Source organism: Lygodium microphyllum, chromosome 24 (assembly GCF_053477565.2).
Source record: "Lygodium microphyllum isolate KBCC chromosome 24, Lygodium_microphyllum_v1.1.10, whole genome shotgun sequence".
NCBI lineage: Eukaryota > Viridiplantae > Streptophyta > Polypodiopsida > Schizaeales > Lygodiaceae > Lygodium > Lygodium microphyllum.
Window position 1 is genome coordinate 122,750,852 of NC_141158.1, and position 17,749 is coordinate 122,768,600.

Consider the following 17,749-nt stretch of genomic DNA (forward strand, 5'->3'; position numbering starts at 1 on the left):
TCTTTCATGGAAGGGTTGCTTTCCCAAAATTGGCTGATCAGGATTTCCAAGTACAGAACCTCCAAATTGAGACTAAAATCTTCCAATAGGTGGCTGAGAATTACCATGTAATCTTCCTGTTGGTAAAGTACCCCTGGAATTTTGAGTATGCAGTCCAAAAACTTGAGTATTGGCCCCATTCAAACTGCCCAAATAGTCATCATGCCTTTGTGAAGCTTCTCCTACTTCATACTGACTATTTGAAATGCCTCTTCTTCCAATGATCCCATTTCCATGACCATTTTGGTTAGATGGCTGAAGTGGGACTGAAGGGCCACTGTTTGAACAAGCCTTCTCATTAACTTCTTTTGATGCCATTTGCAATTGTATGAGTTTAGAGATTTGTGCCATGAGTTGGTCGTTGGATTCTACCAACTTATCAATAGAAGCCTTGGTCTGATCAATAGATTGAACCATCTGCTCCATTCTTAACAAGATGGCCTCATGTCGTTCCCTATGTCTTTGTTCATGGGCACACAAAGTATCAGTAAGTATACTGATTTATCCTTGTTGTTGAAGCTCTTCAGGGTTCTCTTGAAGTGTGCTATCCATCATGGAATCCCTGATTTGCTGAGCATAATCCTCCTGGACCTTATTTTTGCATTTATGTCCTGCCATATTAGTGCAGTCCTGTAGTACCCCCTGTCAATAAAACGGCTATAACTTTGGCTAGGAAGCTCTGATTTCAGAACTTTTTTGTGCGAATCGAAGCTAACAATGCCCTCTTTGAGATGAGCTATAGCACTCTATAACAAGTTTAGGACAGAAAATTCTGTAGCTGGATTTCAGAGTCTGAACTATCCAGTCCTGCAACCTGTCTAGACTTGTAAGTGCCCTGTTTTGACCCTGTAATGCAAGATAGTAGCCCCAGATGGCTACCAAACCCTGCAAAAGGGTATACAGGACCTGTGGGTACCCTGTAGTACCTGCATCTGTGCTTCAGCAATGAATGGTGTACTTGTAACCACCTGTAAATACCCTGTAAATGACCTGTAAATTCCCTGTTTTACCCTGTTTTGGTCCTGTAGGTACTTGAGTTCTTGGAAAGTCTTCAATATTCAATCCTCCACTCGTTTTACCTGTGTGAGGGATAAAACGGCATGACAGGCTCCCTACATGGGCTCCGAATCACCGAAAGGTGGGCAAAGTTCCCCCCGAATCGGTTGGTTGCACCCCTTCGGGATCTTCAATAGTGAGGGAGGGTCACCTCTCTTTTGTCCCACTATCTCCCCCGGCATCCACCTTTTTCCTCGATGGGAATATCAACATGGCAGAGGCTAGTGTGCTAAGCAGTCAGCATGATATGCAATTCAGAAATATTCATTCAGCCTTTCATGAGATGCAATTGATTGAGATAAGAAAATTTGGGATAGGAGAAGGGTCTTACCGATGCAATTCAGTGACTCACTGATTGCTAGTACTTACCCTTTTACAATATTTCAATTTGAGCAAAAGAAATTCAGCCAATCAATTGGATTAGAGTAAACAAAGGCATCAATCAATGTATTCAGTCAATAGGATTCAAGTGTTATGCTGAAATTTCAGATTGAAGCCTCTAATTCACTGATTGGAACTAATATGCATTAAGCAAACATTGCATTCATGAATAGATGGATTTAAGCAAAGGTTGGCTAAGAATTTGATGAATTATGTTCAATTCTTTAATCTCTCAATCAAATGGATTAAGCTCAGCAATTGGATTAATGAGAGAGATTAAGAATTGAAGAGAAGTACCTTTGACATGGCTGAAGATCAATTGTCAAATGCTTGATAGAGCCCCCGGTTGTCCAATGTTGGTAAAATAATCCATAAGGCTTGCTTATCCTGTGCTTGAGACAAATCTTGAAGCTTCAAATGCTTGAAATTGAAGCATTAAACCCGTTTTCCCCAAATTTTTGCTCCATAGAAGCTCTTGATCTTCAATCTTTAACCATTACGTGCTTAATCCTTGCAATTTGTTGAAGAATCCTTGCTGAGATGATTCCACGGGCCAAAAGGATGAAGAATCTTCAAGAAATTGTTAAGAAATGAAAGCTTGGGCTGAAGCTTTCATGGCTGCCATTGATTGTTCACCTAGGGTTTATGAAGAGACTGAGAAACCTTTAATGGAGCTGAATCTTCTCATCTAGCTGATGATTTTGGTCACCAATGATCAACAAGAAGTACCATGGCTGAGGATGAAGCAAGCTGAGTAGGAGGCAGGGCTGGAATCAGCCCGAAAATTGCGCCGCGATTTTCGGGGCTGTTTCCTGCTCCATGACTAAGGCAAAACTGAGCAACCTTGTGCTCATTCTGAAGGTCTTGATCTGAGGGAACTATTCCAAGTAATGGTTGGCCAAGAAACTCAGGGATGTGAGAGAGATGAACTGATCTTTAGAGCTGATCTTTCATGAAACCTGCAGGAAACTCCAAGAAAGGGGAAAGAGAAACCCCTCTTTTCAAAGTAACCACAATTTGTTCCCAAACTAGGCCCGGTTAACCATCCTTTACCCTAGTTACCTTCAATTTTGCATAAAATTTAATGATGTCCAGCCATTTAAGCCTTTACCCGCCATATTTGACCTTGGATATCTCCAGATGTAGTCTCTTGCTAACTGTAGGTGTCCTGCAGCACTCCACTAGTCACTGTCTTGTACCATTTTTGTCTGAAATTGATTTTGAAATAGGAAAATGGGACTGAAAATGGAAGAAAATAATGGATCAAAGACTCAAGCTCTGATACCACTTGTCAGAGAGAGAACCCGGGAGAGAGAAAGAGGAGAGAGAACACTGCAGAGGAGAGAGAAAGACTGCAGGAAGAGAGAGAATAAGAGTGATGAGGAGAGAGAAAGACTAGATTTAGAGAGAGAAAGACAAGAAAGAAGGGGAAGTCATAGAAGCTGTGAGCAAGAAGGGAGAGAAAGACTGTAATTGTATTAATGTGTCAAAAAGATGTGAAAAATTACATCTTCTCTCCCTTTATACCAATGTCAATGTGACATGGCATAATATCAACATTATTAACACTTATTTGCTATTCCCAACTTCTTACAATATCCTCCTCTATCTCTTCCTCTCTTATATATGACATACACCCCCACACTAAGTCTTTCAATGACACCCATATCTGACATGCATATTCATACATGTGTAGATAGCTTTGGAAATGGATCCAGCATCACAAGTGCTACATCTAACACCGAGGTCCGCATATATGTATCCTCCCTCTCTACCAAACCTATTATGCACTACACAAGTAGTTGTTTCTTGATGTTGAAGAAGAAAGAGATTTATAATGGCAATGGCTACCACATTCTTGCTCTCACCCATGAGAATGGCTGAATACAAAGCACGTTGATCCATTGTAACAACGACCATGAGACTGGCCATGTATATGTTCTGGATACCTTGGTCTCGTAAGAGTATCTTGTCGAACAAGGAAATGGGCCTACATTACAACCTTCCCCCACCATAGACCTCACCCAAAGCCCTTACAGCATTGAGAAAACAACAATCATTGTGGAAGCCTCACCACCCCCTCGACATTGAGAAAACAAAACCATCCCTATCATGCTTGATGTGGAAGAGGAGCGGATGCGACAATCCTCTTATGATGTAAGTGTGGTTGAGTACGTAATGTCTTCGGGGGGCCGACATTGAGTGTTACGTCATTTGTTTTAGAATACGAAAGCTATAGAGAGAGTGGAGGAGATCCCAAATTTGTATGATGGCAATGTGGCGTATGAGCTTCCACTAGTAGCAGACAATATGCGTCCAATGGAGGGTATATAGCAAAAGGAGGATGGCAATTGCTCGACAAAGCTTGCATCAACATTGATGGCATTCCCCAATGTCCTATTCGCCGAAGCAAATGTGTCGGAGAACTAGAGTGTCCCAATAGAAATTGTGCTAGCATGTCAATTTTTGGCTCCCCAAACAAGGTGGCATGGGCAGGTACAAGATTCTTCATTCACTCCACTATGATTAGAATGATTGCAAAGTCGCATGACATGGTTCTAGTACCCTATTGCAAGTAAATCATACTAATCAAGTCCCAATACATGCCATGCAAGTAAACTCAATACCAGCATACCAACCGTTAGAATGTCAGTTGATGGTCTCGGAAGCATTGGATGTTTCTATTGTAAGAACCACCCCATCCTGCTCTCAAGTGCAAGTGTGTAGTGTATTATGTGATGTCAGCGAGGCCAATGTCAAGACAGCTCATCCATCAAGGCACACATAACCATGAGGTGCAAAGAGGCACGAGCAGAGCTAATGTCAAAGAGGTGCGAAAGATTGTAGAGGAAATGGTAAGAAACTTTAGTGCAACTAGACCTCAACACCTACAAATGATTGTGGCTACCATCACAACACAAACTTAATTAACATAGTTTTCCTTACTCTTCCATTTTTGAATTGTGTTTCTATAGTGTACAAGAGTTGATGACTTTGGCAATATGTGAGATAAAGGAAGAGGATACAAATGCACAAGCTCTTTTTTGGGCAAAGATGAATGAAGTGATGTGGAGAAGTGTGGACACCCGAGCACTAATTCTTGAGGATTGGCAAACAAGGTGGCCGCCAACTGGAGGGCCATATACACAATATTCAATGGTGGTCCAGACAATGTAATGCAAGGAAGGGAGAGATCTTGCATATTTCATTGGGAATAAAATCTCCAAATACATGCATCGTAGTATGTGCACAAGAGTTTCCAAGATGAGCATAAATGCTTATGCCACATGTAGAGATGTGCAACCACAGAAGATGATGCAACAATGCAACGACAATTCATTCGGGCTTGGTGGGCCTCAAGGAAAGTTGCAGATTGCAATATACCAGCAAAGGATTGTTGGCTTAGTTGGTGGCATATCACATATCCACATTGGAGGGCGACACTTTGTCGGGGTAAGACTAGTTCGTAATAGTAGGATGTGATGTGTGGTGCATTTGTTTTCTCATGCTCCATACCTTCTCGTACTGTATTTTTGTCCAGGTGATGGAGGACATTGCTCATATGCCAACCACGAACCTGGCAGAGTCAATGCATGCAAGTTGGTTGTTGGCACGGGGATGGATTCAAGGAATCTATCAGCTTACACGATGCATGTGTCAATGATTTGGCTAATGTTCTACTATAGAGCACAAAACGACATGCATTCATTGGTGGAAAGTTCCATGGTGCAGGACCCAGTGCAAAGAAGCTTTTGAGTCAACTACAACAATGAATTAGCCCCACACCTCAAGCAACAGCAAGGATGGTTGAGGAGGTAACAGAGGAATTGAATTGCATCAATGTCCTGATTTTCAAGGGGACAATGTGGCTATAGCAAGAAAACACAAGGTTGATGGGAAAGTGGGGTCCAGAAAGCCAATGCCTCTCACAGTCCTACCTATGTGACCAAAAACATACCTAGAAGAAAGAGTACAAGAAAACTAAACTTTGAGGACTCTTTGCCTTCCAACCAATCAAGAGCAGTATTACCAAATTATTCGGAGGAAATGGTGATCGAGACAGTCCTTCATGACATCGTTTGGGCTGTAAGAAGGATTCCAGCTCCCGCAATCGTATACAATGTCAAGGATGGTTGGGAGATAGAGATGGAAAATTCAAAAATACGACACATACAATGCCTGCACCTTCATTTTGGGGCATCATGAAGTGGTCCAGCTCAAGAGGAGAAGCTAGCAACAATCAACATGGAATGCGGCGCCAGTTCATGTGGTTTTTCAAAAATAAATAAAGCAAGAAATATAAAATATAAATACATGGGATGTGTATGCAAGAAACTAAACGCGCACGGATCAGTCCCAAGATGCAATGAGTTCAAAAAAAAAAAAGCCACTAACTGGGAAAAAAATGTGACACCTCATTTTTAAAAAAAAATATCAAGGCAAGGTTAGTGTGGTCCTATTTGGTTTATTTCTTTGTGATTAGTGTTTGTGTATTGTTGTTGTAGTTATTATTATTATTATTATTATTATTATGTTTTTAGTTTTATTACATTTTTTTAGAATTTTAATAATGAGCTTTCTGCAATCAACCCTAAGTGAGAATTGAACCTTCAGGTTTCAACAATGTGTCTAAATTTACATAGCATTTTTAGCTTATTTTTGGAATTTCAAATAAAATTTCCACGAATTTAGGTTTAAAAAATTAGCATTTTGGCCTTAAAATAATATTTTGTCCATTGGGCACAACATTTTCAACTTATGGAACGTTCCAAAAATATGCAATTAATGTGGTGTTATTTTTTTACTTTTTAAAAAGTATTTTTGTTTTATTGATTTTAATGAATTTTATTCAATCTTTAAGGAATTTTAAAAGGATTTTGAATCTCCTTAATTTTCTACAATTAATGGGGGGGAGGGGGTGTTAACTAAGGGTTGGGGGGATTGGTGGGGGTGGCGAGGCGGGAAGGATTGGGAGGTGGGGTGGTTGGTGCAGGGAGAGGAGGCAGGCTACAGCATGAGCAAGAGAGGCGACGGCGAGGTGAGCAGGAGAGGTGGCAGCGCGAGTAGGAGGGAGAGGGAGTGGAGAGGAAGAAGACAAAGAAGGAGGAGGAGGAGGAGGAGGAGGAGGAGGAGGAGGAGGAGGAGAAGAAGGTGTAATGAAGGTCCTAGACTACCATAAAATCTAACTATGGAACAATGGAAAATGAAGAAATCACTACATTAACCTATGGTGAAAACATGAATACAAGAAAGGATTCTTGGAACACACCCCAAGCTGGTGCCATGGAAACTCACCTCCATGTAGGTGAAGAACAAGAAAACTAATGTGACTACCAAGAAAACTTACATGAATAACATGTCCAAATGGCAAAAAGCCCCTAACTTTGGCTAGGGCTGCCTATTTATAGCAAAGCCTAAGCCCTAGACTTCTAGTTTTATCACAAAGGCATTTAGCCTGTTGTCATTGTTTGCCATTGGCCTTATTTGCTTTAGCCTGCTGTCATTGTTTGCCATTGGCCTTATTTGCTTCATTACAAACCCTCCCTGCCTCAATTAGCTTTGTCCTCAAAGCTGCAAATGGGAAGATATTACAATGGATGTGTCATGAATGTCCAAAAGCACAATTTGAAGAAGATTCCATGGTCCAAGAAGTTGATGACTGCCTGCATGTTGCTCATGCTGTCCATAGAAGGGCAGTGATAGAAAAAGAGTCATAACTTCTTAAATATAGCTCTAAATCCAACAAATGAGGTGTCATTTTGAAGAATACACCTAGAAGCATCATATCCAATCATCAAATGATGACTTTGATGATGTCAGACCATTTATTTTCATGACAGTAATTTAATACAGCAAGTTGTATTAAACAATGAGCTCATGCTTCTTTAACTGTTTTTTTTTTTTCCATAAACCATGTCAAAAATCAATGAAGACAAGCTGTCAACCAAATTTGCAGGTCAAGGGATGTCAAATCATCATCCAATCATCCATAATAACCTCCAGGATCATATGGAAATCCTCCAAAATAATGGTCACAACCTCTCGGGTCATATGGAAATCCATCCAAAATTTCATAATCATCAAGATAAATCCCTAGATCATAAGGAAATGACACATCAAAGTCATATGTCATATCAGCCCCATAACCAAAATCATACTCAGTCGAAATGCCATCATAAGGTAGTCGCAGTTCATGATCTTCTATGGGCTGATGATGATCAAGATAGGCTGATACATGTCTTCATCATTACCCCATGATAACTCATCATCATGCACATATACATTGTCGTTCATATCTGCAACAAACTCTTCTTGTGCATTATCTTCATTTGAATATGCATACTCTTGCTCTTCATCTTCAGCTGCATCATCTTGCCCTTCAACTTGGTCATTTGAATCATCTTCTTCTTCTTGATCTTCCAAGTATGCTTGCTCTTTACAAATTTCTGCATGCATTGCATTAAGAGACATTTCCCTAAGCTTTCCCACTACATTTTCAACTTTATTATCAACATCTTTATCCTCTTCTTGCTGTCCATGACAAACTTGCACTTCCACTTGAGATACATTTACATTAGAATCCTCCAATACAAGGGCTGTAGCAAAGTGACTATTCCTGCAGTAACTCTCATGATTAGGAGACCATTGACCCTCACATTTATAGCATATGAGTTGTCTTTTCATTTCCATCAGCTCTTGATGAGGTATAAGCTTTCTTCGGGTGCCAAAAGGAGTAGGCCATTCTAAGATAACTGAAATTCTAACATGCTGTGCCCTGCATACATTTGGATGACCAATAACATTCTTCTCTCCACATTTGTAGCATAGACCTCTAGAAATGAGATCATCCAACATTCGGCTTGAAAAGTAGGTGCCATGAACATTGTTGACGGAGAAAGGATGGGTTAGTACTTCTTCTTCCTCATGATAATCCATGACATAAGCTGGCTATCCTTGGTACCCTACATAGTGTGTGCCATAGGCATTATTTGCACCCATATCATGCTCATATGCATAAGATTGATGCTGCCCACCATTCATGCATAATGCACAAGCTTCATACTGCTCATATGGATCATTATATGCATGATTATCCACCCTTCCATCAAAATATCCATGTCTGTCTCCCATTTTATACATGCAGTCTGAGTATACAGCAGTGGAAAATCCTCAATAACTTGAGCTCCAATTGTCCAAATTGAGTGCTTTATGGCTTTGTTTGAAGCTTATACAATACAATACTCTTTCAAATGAGTTATCAAGCTCTGCAAATGGATAAGTATAGACAAATCTAGAAATGCTTTTTATTGTCAGCCAGACACACTTTGTAAAGAGTGAATGCCTTGTTTCAAGTGTCTTTTGTACTTCTCATCAAAATTTGAGCAAATATCCAACACCAAAACACTCAAAGGAGTAGGGAAGAGCTGTAGGGTATTGAAATAGATGAAAATAACCTCTGCAATTCCAAAACTGAAGCAAATCTTGGTTAAGAATACCCAAGAAATGGTCAATATGAATCCAAGTCAAGATTCACTGAAAGAGACTCTCTTTTGCCCATAGGAAAGCCAATGAACATGTATGCCCTATTCATACCCCTACATACATCAAAGTACTAACTCTTCCAAAGTGTAGGGCTGAAGTAGATTGTATTGTACATTCATTGCATACTCATCCCTGCATTCCATTTGTCCAAGAGAGAATACATCTTGCTGCCATTCTTCATTACCATGTTGCATCCATAACATTGAACCATTTGTCCATAGATGTTCATTGATCAATGTTCATTGATCAATTTCCATTGATCAAACAACCAAATACTTGAGCATCTTACCCTTGAGAATGCTCCATCGGTCTATGCTGTCCAAGTTCTTCAACCTTCAAGAAATGGTCATGGATATTTTGATGTGGGCAGCAGTGAATTACAAACTCCTTTTGAATGCAAGGCTTTTCCCTGATATGAAGTTGACTAGCATGCATGTCATATTTTCAAGCAGTACACCAAAGCAAAGTACATTTGTCCATGAAATCTGCTGCATAAATCACACTTCTGTTGCTGGTTATATATATGAGGAACCTTTAGGAAGCATCAAAGGCCAAAAGCCCCATTATCAAGATGAGGAAATCTGAGAATATCAGCCTGCCTCTTCCTCACGACTTTGTTGGCCTTTGCTATGTTCGTGCTCTTGTTGATGACGATGTGGATCATTCTACTCTGGATCACTCGTCATGGCTATTGCAGAAAGAAAGCTTGTTGATACCAGAAATGCCTTCTTGTTGATGATGATGCGGAGATGAAACTGGTGCTTCTGCTAGTGCAAATCATAGCATTGGAAGCAATGTTCCAGAGATAGTAGCAGGATTTGTTTTCTTGTATCTTTCAATTTATCAACATGTACTTTGCAAGTCTTCTTCTCCCAAATGCATATCACTAAAACGATTTGCACACACTCTATTATGCTGTACAAAGGCCACCAACTGCATTTGAGATTCGATCATCCATAGCAGGCGCAGAGTCTTTAGGCATAAATGAGGACTATGAGCATCCAAGGACCAGGCTGCCAGATTTCTCCTCCCATTGTGCTTCCATCAATGCAATCTGAGGCTTCCATTCTTTGGTTTGCTCTTTCAACACATATGTTTCTTGCTTGCCTTCTCTTTCAGCTATAACTTGTTCCCTAGGGCGTGCAGTCCCAAATGGATTTGGCCTATAGGCTCTCAAAGTCTTTCACCAGTAGGTAAATGAGATGCGAGGAATTGGGCACTACAATCAATGGAAGGTGTTTTCTGGTTTTCCCGAGCTCAAAACTCTTGCTGCAACTTACCTTTTCTTCTCCCTGTTCTTCTTTCTTTGACAGCGATGGTGTGAGTTCTCAAAAGAGGGATTGCTTACTCAAATGCCAGAAACTGTCTGGCCTGGGCCGATTGCGCAGGTCTTTCTGATGAAAATTCATGAGAATGGTTAATCAGATGCACATGGAATCCAACTTATTCTTTCTTCCCAATTCCATAAGCCATGTTCCAGAATCCACGTGCCATCATGACTATAGCTGTTCCTGCAAGAACTGAAGAAATGACAACAGATGTGATTTTATCATGAGGTCCCTTCATATGGGTAAACTGTTTGGAATTCTGGTAATACTGCATTCTGTTTGGAATTCTGGTAATACTGCATTTTCTCCAACAGATGTTTCGGAATCCTTTGAGAATCTGCTAGTGCGTGCTCTGTCATTGTTTGTAGCTTGCTGTGGAGCAAGCCAGTGGCCGATCCTGAGAGCGAAGCAAAAGGTTAGCAACGAAGTCCTTACGGTGAAGTTTTGGAGTCCAAGGTTATCAATGACCGTGAAACTGGAAGATCCAGGGGTTTTGGCTTTGTGACCTTTGCGGACGAGCAGTCCATGCGGGATGCCATTAACTCCATGAATGGAAAAGAACTCAATGGACGTAACATTACCGTGAATCAGGCTCAGAGCAGGTCTGGAGGTGGTGGAGGTGGAGGCGGAGGCGGTGGTTACCGCAGCTCAGGATCTGGCTATGGTGCCGGGTATGGAGGTGGATCTCGTTATGAAGAGCATGCTGGGTACAGTAGCAGATCCAGCTATGGCAATGGGAGAGAGCGCAGCGAGAGAAGATAACATAGAGGAAGTAGAAGAAGTCAAACAAGAAGAAGAAGAAGGAGAAGAGAGGGAAAAGGAACATAGAGACTCCGGAAACGCCTGTCGACTGGTTGTTGATGCTCCATGACTTGTAGGTGGCTCCAGAGACCTTTGAGGAAGCAGTGTATTGTGTGATCATGAACGTCCCACTGAATTCAGACTTGCAGCTTAAGTCGGATTACATCTCACGGCACCACACGCATGAAACTCTTGAACATCAGGCCAGCTCCGTTCTCACCAAAAGCAAGAACAATGCATTTTGATCTGATCCTGAGGACCACGTCTTGCATCAATCCTTCCAAGAATGGTTATGACCATACTCCATGTGTCAAGTAGAATGAGACTTTGACAAGTATTCATGTCATTGATGTAAAAGAAAGAAGATATGAAAGGAAATCCACCATTGAAGCTCACAGAAAAGCTTGAGAAGAGGAGAGAGAAAGACTGAGTCTAGAAGCAAACCCTTCCCTCTCAAAAGTAACCTTGGTTTAAGTGTCCTTCAGCCATGTCTAACCCTCTTTTGATCCATATGTTTTCAAAATGAGGTAAAATTTTATGATGACCTGTCAAAGTAGTTATGAACCTCCATCTTGCCCCCATATCTCTGTGAAGAAACACTAAAATAACCACAGTTTGAAGTAGTACAACCAGTCTAGACATTGTCAAGGAGAAACCAAACCATGTAACTGTGTCTTCAAGTCCAGTTACACAGAAATGATGCCTGTAACTAGATCTTCCATGAAAATGACCTCCCCAGCAAGATCATAATCATGAAAATGATGGAATTAAAGCCTTCCTTGAATCAAAGCAAGGCTCTGATACCATTGTAATGAAGGTCCTAGACTACCATAAAATCTAACTATGGAACAATGGAAAATGAAGAAATCACTACATTAACCTATGATGAAAACATGAATACAAGAAAGGATTCTTGGAACACACCCCAAGCTGGTGCCATGGAAACTCACCTCCATGTAGGTGAAGAACAAGAAAACTAATGTGACTACCAAGAAAACTTACATGAATAACATGTCCAAATGGCAAAAAGCCCCTAACTTTGGCTAGGGCTACCTATTTATAGCAAAGCCTAAGCCCTAGACTTCTAGTTTTATCACAAAGGTATTTAGCCTGATGTCATTGTTTGCCATTGGCCTTATTTGCTTCATTACAGAAGGAAAAAACAGGAGAAGAAGAAGAAGAAGAAGAAGAAGAAGAAAGAGGAGAGGAGGAAGGAGTAGGAGCAAGAAGAAGAAGTAGAGAGAGAGAGGGGGGAGGTGAGAGAAAGAGCAAAGGAGCAAGGAAGGGGTGTCAAGGAGAGAGAGAGAGGGGAAGAGAGAGAAAGAGAGAGGGAGAGAAGAAATAAAAAGAGAGAGAAGTGAGAGGAGGGAAGGGTGGTTATGAATGGGAGAGGGGGGGGGGGGGGGGGGGGGGTTTCATTTTTTTTTTGAAAGGTAAAGAAAGAAAGAAACCCCTCGCATCCTGCACATGAAAGTGGGCACGGGGGTAAAAAAATGTGCAATGTCACGATCGAAACGGTGGGTAGGGTGTTTGCACAAATGAAGGACGACCATATGGATGCAGAGACACGCGTCCAAACTAGAGAACATTGACGATATGTGTGAAAAAAGAAAAAAAACACAAGGTACGCAAAACACAAAAATTAAAACCAAAAAATGTGTCCACCGGAATGAAGTGCGGGAAAAAGGAAAAGTGGGCAAGACGACATGTCAGACTGAGATGAAAAGGAAAAAGGTCCACATTGAGGTATCTGACTCGATGGAGATGGAAAAATGCAATTCCAGGGGAGGTAAAGCGTGTTCGGATGGGAAAAATAATAAAAACGCATCTGCGACTAGACACACAGAAATTAATGGTGGAAGATCCGTGCATCGAAACAGAAGACAATAAAAAGGAAAAATATCAAGACAAGTGGGGATGACATGGAGATTAGGTCAAAATGCATGTCTGGGGACATGAGGAGAGGATCACATGGAAAAACGATAAATGAAGCTTCAAAACACATGAACAAATTAATAATGAAAAATTCGAAAGTCCAAACAGGGTAGAGTAAAAAGGAATAACGGGAAGGAAGGTGATTCAAAAAAATTCTATCAAATTAGAAGAAAGTTTTGAGGAGAATAGGGCAGGTTCGCATAGAAAAAGGACGAAAAGATTCATGAAAAAGACAAGAAAACCGGCAAAAATTAATAACAGACAAACCGTACCTCAAAATGACTAGCTGTAAAAAGGAAAAATGTCAAGTGGAAGCAGAGCTCTCACATCCATTGGCAGTTCCAAAGCAAAAAGGATGCATTCACATGGGAACATGTCAAGTTGATGTAAAATTCATCAAAATTAAATAACTTTGGAACCGTTTGTCAAAACAAGGGGATGTAATAAGAAAAAGTGTAAAATTCAAAGGGACAAATACGGCTATAGGGTTGGATATGGGTTCGGGTGAACATAGGATACATTCACATGGAAAATCATCAAATCAGGGGATAGAGAGAAATGGGGAAGGAACGTCCATAGGAACGGGGTGAGAGAGGACAGGTGGGTGGGGAAGCGAACCCATTTGGGTAAAATTAGGTCATGGCACAACTACATGATTAGAATTGGGATGTGCATGAGGATATGCCTCCTAGACATGTAGGGATGCATCCCCACACTTAAGACTATAACGAGAAGGGTGAACCGAGCAACAAGGATCTATGACCCCACATTAGACCAACCACTGATGCCCCCATACTTAAAACATGACCATCACTAATAAACAAGAAGTGTAGAGTTAGAAAAACTTGGCCCATGTTGCCAAAAAATGAAGTCAATTGTCAATGTCACATCCTGTGTCGTTGTCGGCTGTAGAAGGTACCAAAGTGTCTTCACAGCACACATCTAATGTGATAGGGACCATGTAGAAGCACGCAAGGAGGTAGCTCTGTCAAAAAAGTCTATCAGTAATGATGAAGGGCTTAACATTCAGCTCATTGTCGCTCATGGAGGAGGATGAAAGAACAGTCGCTTGCCCCAACTCTCACATTGCTCAATGAATAATCATGGGAATCCATAACTCACACCCAATTTAGAATGGAACAAGGGGGAAATGATTCAGAGAGAGTATGCCAATGTGCACAATTAATGGTACAAGATGTTAGAAGACAGGCATAGGAACCACTATAAGCAAGGGAGTATAAGGGCAGAGGAGTGTGAACAGCCCTAGGGGCAAGGGAAACCCTAACCCTAGCTTGGCAGAGGCTATATAAACAGCCTATGGGTCACTATCAAGTGTGGGAGAGTGTACCCAAGTTGTACTCTAAGCAACTTAGTAAGTAAGATTTTGTTCTTGTACTTTGAGCTCTCTTCTCCCTCTTGTGCACACATTCCAATGCTACAACTCTAGTTTCCAACATGGTATCAAAGCCATCTCGATCTCCTTAGCTTCTCTCGGCCTCAGCTATCACTAAGTGCACATGAGCTATCATCTCTTTCATCTTATCCTTCTTTCCTCCATAGCTGCCTGCAACCTACCTCCATTGGAGGACTTGGGGAGGACAAAGAAGGCCATATCTCCCTCTGATTTCTTCTAGGGACTTCTTGCCTATCCCATGGCAAATCAACTTGGCACAATAAACCTCGGGATTAGTCAACATCATGGGCAACATTGTCAAAATCCCAGAAACGGCGCAGTTTTTGACAACGTGGCATCTTCAGGCGTGGCGTGGGCAATAGATAGGCGGCACAATCTCAGCCACCACCATAGGGCTTCCATAGCCCCCCTAGTGGGCCATCTTCCCACAAGAGGGCTTCTGGAAATTCCACCCACAGAGAGAGATCTCTGCCAAACCCTAACTGTGTATCTTGTGGCAGCCATAGCCAGCAAGCTCTAAGCTTGGCAATTTGTCACTTTTTTCACTCTGAGCTTCATTAACAATGATTCTAATCACTGAAGCATATTCTCTGCAGCTTATTCCAGATCTAAAAGCTCTTGGGCATGCTCAATGGATATCACCAAGTGCATCGGGAAGTCGATTTCCAACCGGGTTTCATTCAAGCATTTCACTAAGCTTGACATTAGTGTTTCTAAACACTAATCATTAATCATCTAATCATTTGCTTGCTGGGTATTCACTAAAATCTAGTGAGTGTTATTCCTCTTCGTATATTGCTGTAAGGTTATGTGTACAATTATAAACATATAGACCATCATACACTACAAGTGTATTGCATACCATGAGTGACTTTGTTTCAAGTACACTGGTCAATGAAATCAAAAGGATGAGTGTCATTGTACTCTCCTCGGAATCATCAGTAACAAGCATTGAGATCATAGACCAACCTTGTCCAACACAAGCTTCATCCACTAAGCCATACCACAAGGAGGAGCCTGAAGTCTAGTCTAGGTTTACTTCATTAAAACCTAAAAAGACTATTAAACCTCGGAAGAAGTTTGCACATAAGAAAGGACCACCACAGTCATACTTTGAAATATTACATTTACATGATTTTCAACCCTTCTCTTCATTGCAACTTTGATTTCACATTGTCTAATTTGCTTCCGCATTCAGTGGAAAATTTGTAAGGGACTAGACACTGTCCTTGTCCTAACAAGTGGTAAGACCTTCCCAATGACCACAACATATGCTGATGTCTGTCCTCAAATTCAAAAGTTTGATGGCAAAGATTTCCACCCATGGCAGGTACTTATAAAATACAAAATGATGGAGAGAGGGTATTGGCCTCTCATTCAAGACAGTAGAGTTGTAAACTCTGCAAATCTGGTTGATATAGAGGATGACCAATGTGCTCAAGCAATCATAATGTTACACTTAGATGAATCCCTGATTCATCATGTTGATAAACTAAACACTGCTAAAGAAAAATGGGATGAACTTGAAAAGCTCTATGGAGCCACTGGTAAAAATACTAAAATCTTCCTTAAAATTGAATTCTTTAGCTTGGAATATCAATCAGGAGAAGATTTAGGAAAATTCATTTCTCACATGAAGGGACTTATGGCACAGTTTGCCTCTGTACAAGCTCCAATACATGAAGAAGATGCTATTGCTATTCTCCTAAAAGCTATAAAACAGGTGTTTCCTACTCTTGTAACCACTCTCACCAACATTCCAGATCCTACATTGGCAAGTACCATTCAATCCTATTTGGATGAAGAAAATAGGAACCACAAAGAAAGCAGCAATAGTCAAGTATCTTCAACATCCCGTGATCAAGTATTGGTACATACAGCTCTCACTAGATGTTCTTTCTGTAAGAAAAAATGACATCTTGTAAACAACTGCTGGAAGAAGTATCTCGAGAAGATGAAATGTAACAAATGCAAGAAGACAGGGCATATCACTAGTAAATGCCCCAACACTCGTGATATACCCAAAGAATTGGTGGCCAAATATGCCTCCAATCCATCTAAAGATCGACTGTTTTGACTCTTTAAATCATCTACCTAAAACAACCTTGTAAGCCTGATTTATAAAGGCATCCCAAGAAGGGGGGGAAACATCTTACATGCTTTGTAATCCAATGCCACCCTGGCATTGAGGGGGGGTGTTAGAAGACAGGCATAGGAACCCACTATAAGCAAGGGAGTATAAGGGCAGATGAGTGTGAATAGCCCTAGGGGCAAGTGAAACCCTAACCCTAGCTTGGCAGAGGCTATATAAATAGCCTGTGGGCCATTATCAAGTGTGGGAGAGTGTACCCAAGTTGTACTCTAAGCAACTTAGTAAGCAAGATTTTGTTCTTGTACTTTGAGCTCTCTTCTCCCTCTTGTGCAAAAATTCCAATGCTGCAACTCTGGTTTCCAACATAAGAGTGTGTTCCAACCCATCTGGCATAGGTGCAAGAAGGCAGGCCAGGGACCTTGATAGTGCAATGCATAGAACAAAGTGGCATGTCATGCAGTGATGGCAAGAACCCATCCCATGTGTGTATAGAAAAATAGGAACATACCTGACTCCAAGTGTTGTAACTTTCCTCAATCCTCACCTCTCAATAATTGATTGAGGAAACACCAATCACGCTCAGCCCCCCTCTGTCTCATGCTCTGTTCATAGCTACAGGAGGGCAACCTATTCCTAAAACCCATTGATGTAATCCTCACTGTCACTTGTGTAGAGGGTGTATGCCTTTTGTGCAATTGATCGTGCAACTGTGCATCCCGCCATGTGTCAACACAAGGTGTAAGAAGGAAGGCCAGTGAGCCTTATAGTGCCATGCATAGGAACAATTTTGTGCGTTGTTTATGGAGAGGCCCATCTCCCATGCGTGCAACACTCCATTTATACATCTCACCTCTCTGTTGAACATTAAGGGCAAGGATTGGTCACTCACCCTACCCTCTGTCTCACACTCTATTGATGAATACAGAGGGCAAGCCATACTCACATCCCCATCTAGTTAGGATGAAAGCTCACGATGCTCACAGGTTGTTGATGACGATCAGCTTCGTCATTGCAGGTGTCAATGTGGATTGGTTGATGAAGAACCCTACCCAATGAGATAGCCAACAAATTTGGTACTTGGATTGCATGTTGGAAACTTAGTTTGTTTGTAGGAATCAGAAGCACTGATGAGGTAACAGGATTCAAGGCACCAAGGGAGGT

At 41.2% G+C, this 17,749-nt stretch overlaps 1 pseudogene; it reads left to right on the forward strand.

Moving 5' to 3' along the window:
- The first annotated feature begins 10,569 nt into the window (after nt 1–10,569).
- Nucleotides 10,570–11,392, forward strand: LOC148015602 (uncharacterized; annotated as a pseudogene).
- Nucleotides 11,393–17,749: the final 6,357 nt, after the last annotated feature.